An 8555-nucleotide genomic window follows, 5' to 3' on the forward strand; every position below is an offset into this window, starting at 1 on the left:
CAGGTAAGTTTTTAATTATTGATTGAAAAAAAAAAGCTTTAAATCCTTAAATACCATATGCACGAGAGATCTCCATTGTAGAAGAAGAAGAAGAAAAAGAAGAGAGAAGAGATGAAAGGGGAAGACCCAAGTGTGTCTTGGGGCGAATCAACAAACCGAGGTGGAGCCAAAATGAGGTCGTCGAGATCTAGGGCACAAGGTGTATTTCAAGCTTGTCATAAGCATTGTGATTGTGGGGCAGAAACAGTGGAGAGGACATCAAGGACCGATGATAATCCAGGGAGACGGTTCAAATCTTGCTATAGGATGAAAGTGAGCCAGTTTATATTTTTTGTCTTCTTTTTCCTTTATATATTATTAGCTTGGAAATAAATTAATTCAAGAAAACTATTTGTGAGCAGTGGAATGGGGGTTGTAACTATTTCCAATGGATTGACCCCCCTATGTGTGAAAGGTCAAAGATGGTGATACCTGGTTTGCTAAGAAGAGTACGTAAGTTTGATGGTGATCTGGGCAGATATTATGAATATGAAGATAGACATGAGTCTTGCTTTGAACCTAGTGTGGAGCCTTTTCAATGTCAAAATTGTGGCTATATGAATGGAAGTTTGGATGGAAGAGTTCATGCAAGTTCCTGGTTGGTAAAGGGAAATGTGAGGAAGATGATGTTGTTTTTGTTTTTTTTTTGTAATTGTGTATTGGCTGAAAAAAATTATGTAATGTTCGACTTCCCTGTTTATTGTATTTAGTGTTGCTTTCAAGCATAATAAAAATGATGTATTTTATTTAGTGTTCGACCCTTCCCTGAAAAAAAATCATGGCTTCATTGAAATGGTGTAAGAGAAATATATTTATTTAGTGTTGCTTTCAAGCATAATAGAACGATGCACCAAACCAGATATTTTGTCATTGATTAATATTTTCAAATTTACAGAGCAAACATATGACATATTGTTAAGTAGCATAATGTATACATGTCAAAAGTATTCCTATTGGCCAAGATGTCCCAAAATATTGATAAAGTCAGACTGATTATGTACATGTCAAAAGTATGGTAATGCCTATATTGTATGGCGACTACACCAAAAAGAAAACAAGTTTTCTACATCAAAAGGGTTTAAGAACTACAACAAAATAGACATTTAATGGCTATATGGGAGAGACATTGTAGACATTTAATGTCTCCCCCTAGGGGAGACGTTGTTGCAGGAGCCATCTAAAGTGGCCATATGACGTCTCCCACGGGGAGACTTTGTAGACTTCCAACGTCTCCCCCTGGGAGACGTCATAGGGTGTACGTGTACAACCTATGACGTCTCCCAGGGGGAGACGTTGGAAGTCTACAAAGTCTCCCCATGGGAGACGTCATAGGTACCTACAACGTCTCCCATGGGGAGACTTTGTAGACTTCCAACGTCTCCCCCTGGGAGACGTCATTGGTTTTTGTAATTTTTAAAAAAAAAATAATTAAATAATTATTTTCAGTATATTAATTAATAGAATTAAATATATTTTTTTTTTTGAAATAGAATTAAATATATTAATTAAAAAATCTAAATTATATGCAAATTTAAATTGTGAATTTTCATTAATAAAACCGAAATGTGTATATAATATGTTTTTGCTAGCTAAATATACAAAATTGTAATATTTGTTGTTAAACATACAAAATTAACAAATATTACTCTAGCTAGCTAGACATATGGTAAGAAATAAAATGTAAAAAAAAACCTAATATGTGGGACGATGACCTTGAATTATCGGTAGCATATAGTTCGCCCAGTGTTGTCGTAGTTCATTAATATGTGCTGGTGTATATGACGTAGTGTTTAGCTACAAAAAAATACAAAGTAAAATATATTAGTTAATTATATATACTTTAATAATAAATAAATTGTTAACTATGTCTATGAAAAATTAAACTAAAAAAAAAATACTAAATAAGCATACGAAAAATTGGGCAGCATTTCTCCTATATTAGTAACTTAACCATCTGCCAATCTAATAAAATCCAATCGAATAAGCACAACACAATACAAATATAATAATAGAATAATAAAATACATAATTCTAGACAAAATCGAGCAGCATTTCCCCTATAATAGTAATCTAACCATCTATGAACAACAAGTCAAAAAATTCAAATGACACACAATAAGCTTCTTCCTTATAGCTCCGCAGCACACAAACAAATTTTCCAAAACCTACTTCACTAAAAGACACAGTTCTCAACCTTCTGTTATCACCGAAACACACAATTTTAATCTCAGAACCTACTTCACTATAGATGAATATTTAAGATATTTAAACCCCTCTAACAAAAGTTTAATAATACTAAAACAAGAAAGAAGATAATGTATGCACCACTTGCAATTAATAGTCCTTGCTAACAAATTTACTTCACTTTGCAAAGAGCGCACTTTGCTATTAAATTCACAACCTACAAAACTAAATTAATTAATAAATAAAATATTAATAAACAAACTTCATTAAATAATTAGATTAACAATAATTTATTATTGAAATTTTAGAAACTTAAAAACCTCAAATGTGTGCTTGAAATCGAAAATTTGAAGCAAAAATCTCAGTTAAAACCACAACTTAAAATTTTTAATTAATTAATTAATAAAAGATTACTAAATCAATAAAATAACATAACTATAAATAAATAACCTACTTAAATTGTAATAAAGATTACAAATATATATAATTTTATAATTAAATAATAATATAAATTAAAAAAAATTATAAACATTATAAACTTGAATTACTATTTTGTATATAAAATTCAAATTAAATTATTTTTCTTATTTTAGACAATTATTAAATACATTTTAGCAAAATATATTTACATATATATATATACTTAACAAACATTAAAAATTAATTAAAAAATGTATAATTTTCGGATTAAATAGTAATAAAAAATTAAAAATAGTAAATAATGTGGTATCATCTTAAAATTAAACAATATAGTATCTCAAATATACATAAAAATTATTTTTCATACTTTAAACTAATATTTCTAATAAAACTCACAAATCATATTAAAAAAATGCACAAAAATAATTTTTTATACCATTCTAACTATAATACATTGTTTAATCTTGAAATCCTACCTCAAATATGCTTTAAATCCACTTTGTTGAGCCAAAAATCACCAAAAACCGCAACTCATAAACCCTAAAATCCCAATATCAATTCCTTAATAACTAGAGACAATAAGCATGAAAATTATCCTAATTATTATACAACACTTATAAATAATAAAAACTTACCTCAAATGAGACTTTATAGCCTAAAATCGGCCAAAATCGTCAAAAAATTGCCCTGAAATCGCCCAGAAAATCGCCCTTCTCTGCCTCTGGTTCGTGCGCTCGGGGAAGAAGAAAGAAAGGCTGAATATATATATTAGGCCAAACATTTAACGTCTCCCCTGGGAAGACGTGCCAGACATCTAACGTCTCCCCTGGGGAGACGTCCCATGTGTCACGTCTCCCCAGGGGAGACGTTAGATGTCTGGCACGTCTTCCCAGGGGAGACGTCAGATGCTCTTACAAGTCTGATATTTTATAAATAAATAATTTTATATTCATATTTTTCAATTAACGTCTCCCACCACTTTTAATGACTTACCTTGGTAGTCATCAACAATAACTTTTAATGACTTACACCATTAGACTTTAAATATCCCTGAATACTTTTAATGACTTACACCATTGGTGTAAGTCATTATAGAGAATCATTAAAAGTGAAAATTGTTATAGTGAAGATTAAAGAGCAGCTTCTTAGTTGGTCTAAGATGTGGAACCACCATTCCTTTGCTTCTATCTCTTAGCTCGCTCCTTCCTTTTAATAGTTTCAGTAGTCGGATTCTGAGATGGTGGTCTTCCTCTCTTTTTTTGCCTTGCAGGCTGTAATTAAACCAAAAACATAACTCATCATACTTAAGCAAATCACATTCATTTTAACTGCAAATGAATACAAGTCTGGCATACCGTGTACCAAGATTACCTCCATAGTTGCATTCTTGCATGTTACTCGTGAATGGCCTATTTGCTTGCAATTGCTGCAGTGATTAACTTGGCCAACTCTCCTAGCCTTTGTTGCAGTAGTAGGTGGTGTTTCATCTGCCTCTTTGTTTCTAGACTTTTTAGGCCTTCCAGGTAAAATTGTCTCTGTTGGAGGATGTATCGGATTCAGACCAGTGTTAGGCCACTTATCTGGGCTAGGCATTGGTTCGATTGGTGTCGTATAAGTTGCTTCATATGCTTGCCTCTTGTAGTAGTCATCTATGAATCCCACTGGATCTAGGTTTGAAAACCAGATAGCAGCTAAAGCATGCCCACACGGTATGCCAGACAATTGGAATAGCCTACATGTGCATGTTTTCGTTTCCAAGTTCACAACAAATGACTGAGCATTGATGCTTTGCAATAAATTTACCTGGAACTTACCACCTCCAGCAAGCATAGGGAAACAATGCTTAGCAACATTCTTGCTTTTCTCAATGATGTCCATAATTCTTTTGGAAACAGGATGCAGCCACTTAGAGACACTCATTCTTCTATTGCAGAACAAACTCATCATCCAATGCCTAATATTTTCTAGCAGAGTGATAATAGATTTGTCTCTGGCATCAAGAATGGCATTGTTGAAACTTTCACAGAGGTTATTAATAAGAATGTCACATTTCACATGCTCCCTGAAATGAGACTTGGTCCATTCTTCTGGGTTTTTTTTCATCAGCCATTCATACGCCTTGAAATTCTCTTGCTTAATTTCATTCATCCTATTTTTCCATTCCACTTTAGTTGTTGCCCTTGCAGCAGCCCACATCATTTGCTTAAGTAAGAGTCCAGGGAATTGCTTCTTGAAATTGGCATGCATATGTCTCACACAGAATCTCACTTCCGAACCTTGAAATACAGTACTTAATGCCTTTTCTAAGCCCTTTTGCCTATCCAAAATCATTGTTATTCTCTCTGGTTCATCAATCTTCAAATCCTCCTTCAATAAATTTAAAAACCATGTCCAGCTGCTTGTGTACTCCTTCTCCACTATAGCATAAGCCACTGGAAACATGGCATTTGCTGCATCAATGCCAATTGCAGCTAATAACATTCCTTTGCAATATCCTTTTAAAAAACAACCATCCAAGCAGATAAGGGGCCTACAACCATTGAGGAATCCATCTTTACAAGCTTTAAGACATATATACACCCTTTCAAATAACCTCTTTCCATCCTGCATTCTGGTTTTCAATATTGATGTGCTCCCAGGATTTGTCTCTAACAGTTGCTTGCAATAATCTTCCAGTATGGCATATTGTTTCCTTATAGTCCCTTCTAACATCACTTTTGCACAATTATTTGCTCTGTAGAAAGTTGACCTTGTTGTTCTTGAAAACTGAGTACGTGTTGTTAGCTGCATGAAACCTGTGTAAGTTAAGTTTGGGTTTATTCTGAACTGTTCAAGATAATGCTTTGCAAGCCAATTGGAGGTTGCATGTTTGTTGTTGAAAACCAATCCACACGTGTGCCTATCCACCAATGTATTTACCCTGAATGAGTGCTTGTCTGACAGTTGGACTCTTGCATAAATGACCCAATTGCAGCCTTCACTCTTGCATTTTGCCCTTACCCTCCTTTGGTCATTGGCCAGCCAAACATACTCCCTGTTAATCTTAATAAAATGCTCCTTCAATGCAGTTCTAAATTGGTCCACGGTAGCAAAAAGCATGCCTAATTTAAATATGAAGTTATCCATGTTTGTTGCATGATTGAATTGGTTGTTGGATCTTTTTTTCCTCCTGGCATTACCATCCTCATCTGAACTAGACAAACTTTGTAGTTCTTCCTCACTAACATAAGCACCTTCATCATCATTTGGATCAGCTTGGCTACAACCGTCTATAACTGAATGCCACCATGTTGCAGGATTAGCATTAGCAAACATCTCTTCAGCCTCACCCTCATTCTGCATGTACTCCTCCTCCTCCATAACAAATTCAGACTCTTCATTACCTTCACCTTCATTTTGCCCATTCTCATTAACAGCAGCTTCATCATGCTGACTCTCTAGACCCCTTTCACCAACATCACTTTCACTCTGAATATTCTCACTAACATCAGCTTCATCATGTTGACTTGGGCCAAAATCATTATACTCATACTCATATTCGACCTCTTCTCCAACTTGGGCCTCTTCTGCAGCACAATTGAGTTTTGGATTGACAACCACATCGACAAATACATCTGCATCATCAGGCAAGTCTTCAATGACACAACTAGATTGTGTCCATTCCTCTGGCATATTGACAACAAAAAAAGGGTCCTCATCTTCAGAGTTCACAGAGTCAATGTCTACAACTTCAGGACCATCCTCATATCTAATTTCATTGTGATCAAACCAAGGATCTTCATCATCTGATAATGGGTTGACCACTACATCTGCTGGGATAGTTGTATCATCAGGCAACTCTTCTATAGTGCACACCGTCTTCTTAGAAAGTTCTGGGATATAAGGAATTGCATCTTTCTCCTTAATCCATTCCAACTCCAAAGTTCTTTCTAGTTGGACCACAAAAATATCCACTTGTCTATACTTTCTCCTCATCATTTCTTCAACCATTTCAATAACTTGTTTATCACCAATTACCATTTCAGCAAAATTCAAATGCTTCTCCTTAGGCTTCCACAAAAAACCCACAGGCAATTTATACCCTAAGCATTGCACCATCCAATCCAACTCATATCTACTGAAGTAATCAGTGTGATTCCAGTCAAAAAAAGAAACTTTACCTCCATGATACCTTTTGTTGCCAAATGGACTGAAGAAATTTCCTCCATGGTGCATTGCCACAGTAAAATGGCCCCCACACAGATCTAGCATATCAGATAATAAAAAAATACAAAGAAAGTTAGTGGGAAAATGGACAAACTCATGTGATATACGACAAAACACATTACCCAAACAAAACAAAGAATATCCCACAAAAGTACATGCACAACACAGTCAGGGGCTTACCATATCCAGGGGGTTCTTCGTCCTCAGTCTTCGTCGTCCTCCTCTGTGATCTTCGTAGTCTCAAGAAATTAGTTTCAGAAAAAAATTTGAATGTGGGTTTGCCTTTTCTACATGAAACGTGGGTATAAAGAAAGCATTCCCTGTTTAAGCCGTTGGAAAAGTTTTTTTTGATTTGCAGTTAATATTTTAAAGCATATGTGTATGGGTTTGTACACGCAATTGGCCACGTAAGTTTTTTTAACGCTGTTAGGGGTTAAGTAGTGACGGAGACATAGTTCATGAGGGTTTGGGTATATTCACCTCGAAAAATAAAGATTGGGTCTATAAGTGGAACAACATGAAAACATTGAGTATTTTCGCCGGTAAAAACCCATTTAAATATATATGTTTTATTTAATTAATTTTTTGTAACCAAATATATATTTATACATATATATACATACACTGATTTATATATATTATATATGTGTATGTATATATATATACATAAATATGTGTTTGTATGTGTCTATATATATATTTGATTTTTAAAACTTCTTTGTTTTTTTCTGTATTTTTAAAATTTATTTTAGTTTTTATATATTTTTTATTTTATGTTTTTATTGTTTTTGTATTTGTTTTTTATTTGCTTAATTTCTATGTTTTTATATGTCGAGTATATATATATATGAATATGTGTATATGTATAAGTATATAAATATATATGTGTGGTGTATATGTATAAATGGGTGTAAGATGTATATATGTATTTGTTATATGTGTTATATATAAAAATATATGTGTGTGTGGTGTATATAAAAAGTTTATTGTTATTAGTTTGTATATTGTGAACTGTTCTTTGAATTTCTGAGAGTTAATTGCAAGGTTTAAAATTTCGGGATAGATTAAAATACAGTTGTTATGCTGCCAAAATTTCGATAAAGTTAGGAGAAATAATTATAATACTAATTGATTAAAAAAATAATTATTTTAAAAAATGATACAAAAACATTGTGGCGTCGTGGTTTGTGGGACAGAAGTCAGGGTCAGGGCCAGGGCCGGGGGCAGGGCGGAGACGTGGGTCGGGGTTCGCAGTTCGGGGTTCGAGGTTGGGGTCAGGGGTCGGTGGTGGGGGCAGGGTCGAGGTCAGTGGTCGGGGTCAAGTATGAGGGGTCGGGGCGGGGGCGAGGTCTTTGATCGGGGTTAGGTGTGAGGGGTTGGGGGCAGGGGTAGGGTAGGGTAGGGGTCAGAGTCAAGTGTGAGGGGTCAGGGGTCGGGGAACGGGGGGTGGGGGTGGGGTCCGGGTCGGTTTCGGGGTCGAGATTGAGGTTGGGGTCGGGTGTTGGAGTTTTGAATAAGATAAGTAAATAATAAAATTTTAATTTCTTAATTAATAAGATAATTAAATAATAAAGTATTGGTTTAATAATTAATAAGATAAGTAAATAATATAATTATTAATTTAATAATTTAATAATTTTAAGATAATTAAATAATAATTATTACAATATGTATTGAATAAAACTAAACTCGATTAAGTTGTACTT

General features: G+C 34.2%; 1 long non-coding RNA gene across 1 annotated transcript; it reads left to right on the forward strand.

Annotated features, from left to right (window-relative positions):
• Window positions 1-226: 226 nt before the first annotated feature.
• LOC133802042 (uncharacterized) lies at window positions 227-789 on the forward strand. Its single transcript, XR_009877128.1, has 2 exons — window positions 227-312; window positions 402-789. It is a non-coding gene; the product is annotated as an uncharacterized LOC133802042 (long non-coding RNA).
• The last annotated feature ends 7766 nt before the right edge of the window (window positions 790-8555 follow it).

This window comes from Humulus lupulus, chromosome 9 (assembly GCF_963169125.1).
Source record: "Humulus lupulus chromosome 9, drHumLupu1.1, whole genome shotgun sequence".
Lineage (NCBI taxonomy): Eukaryota > Viridiplantae > Streptophyta > Magnoliopsida > Rosales > Cannabaceae > Humulus > Humulus lupulus.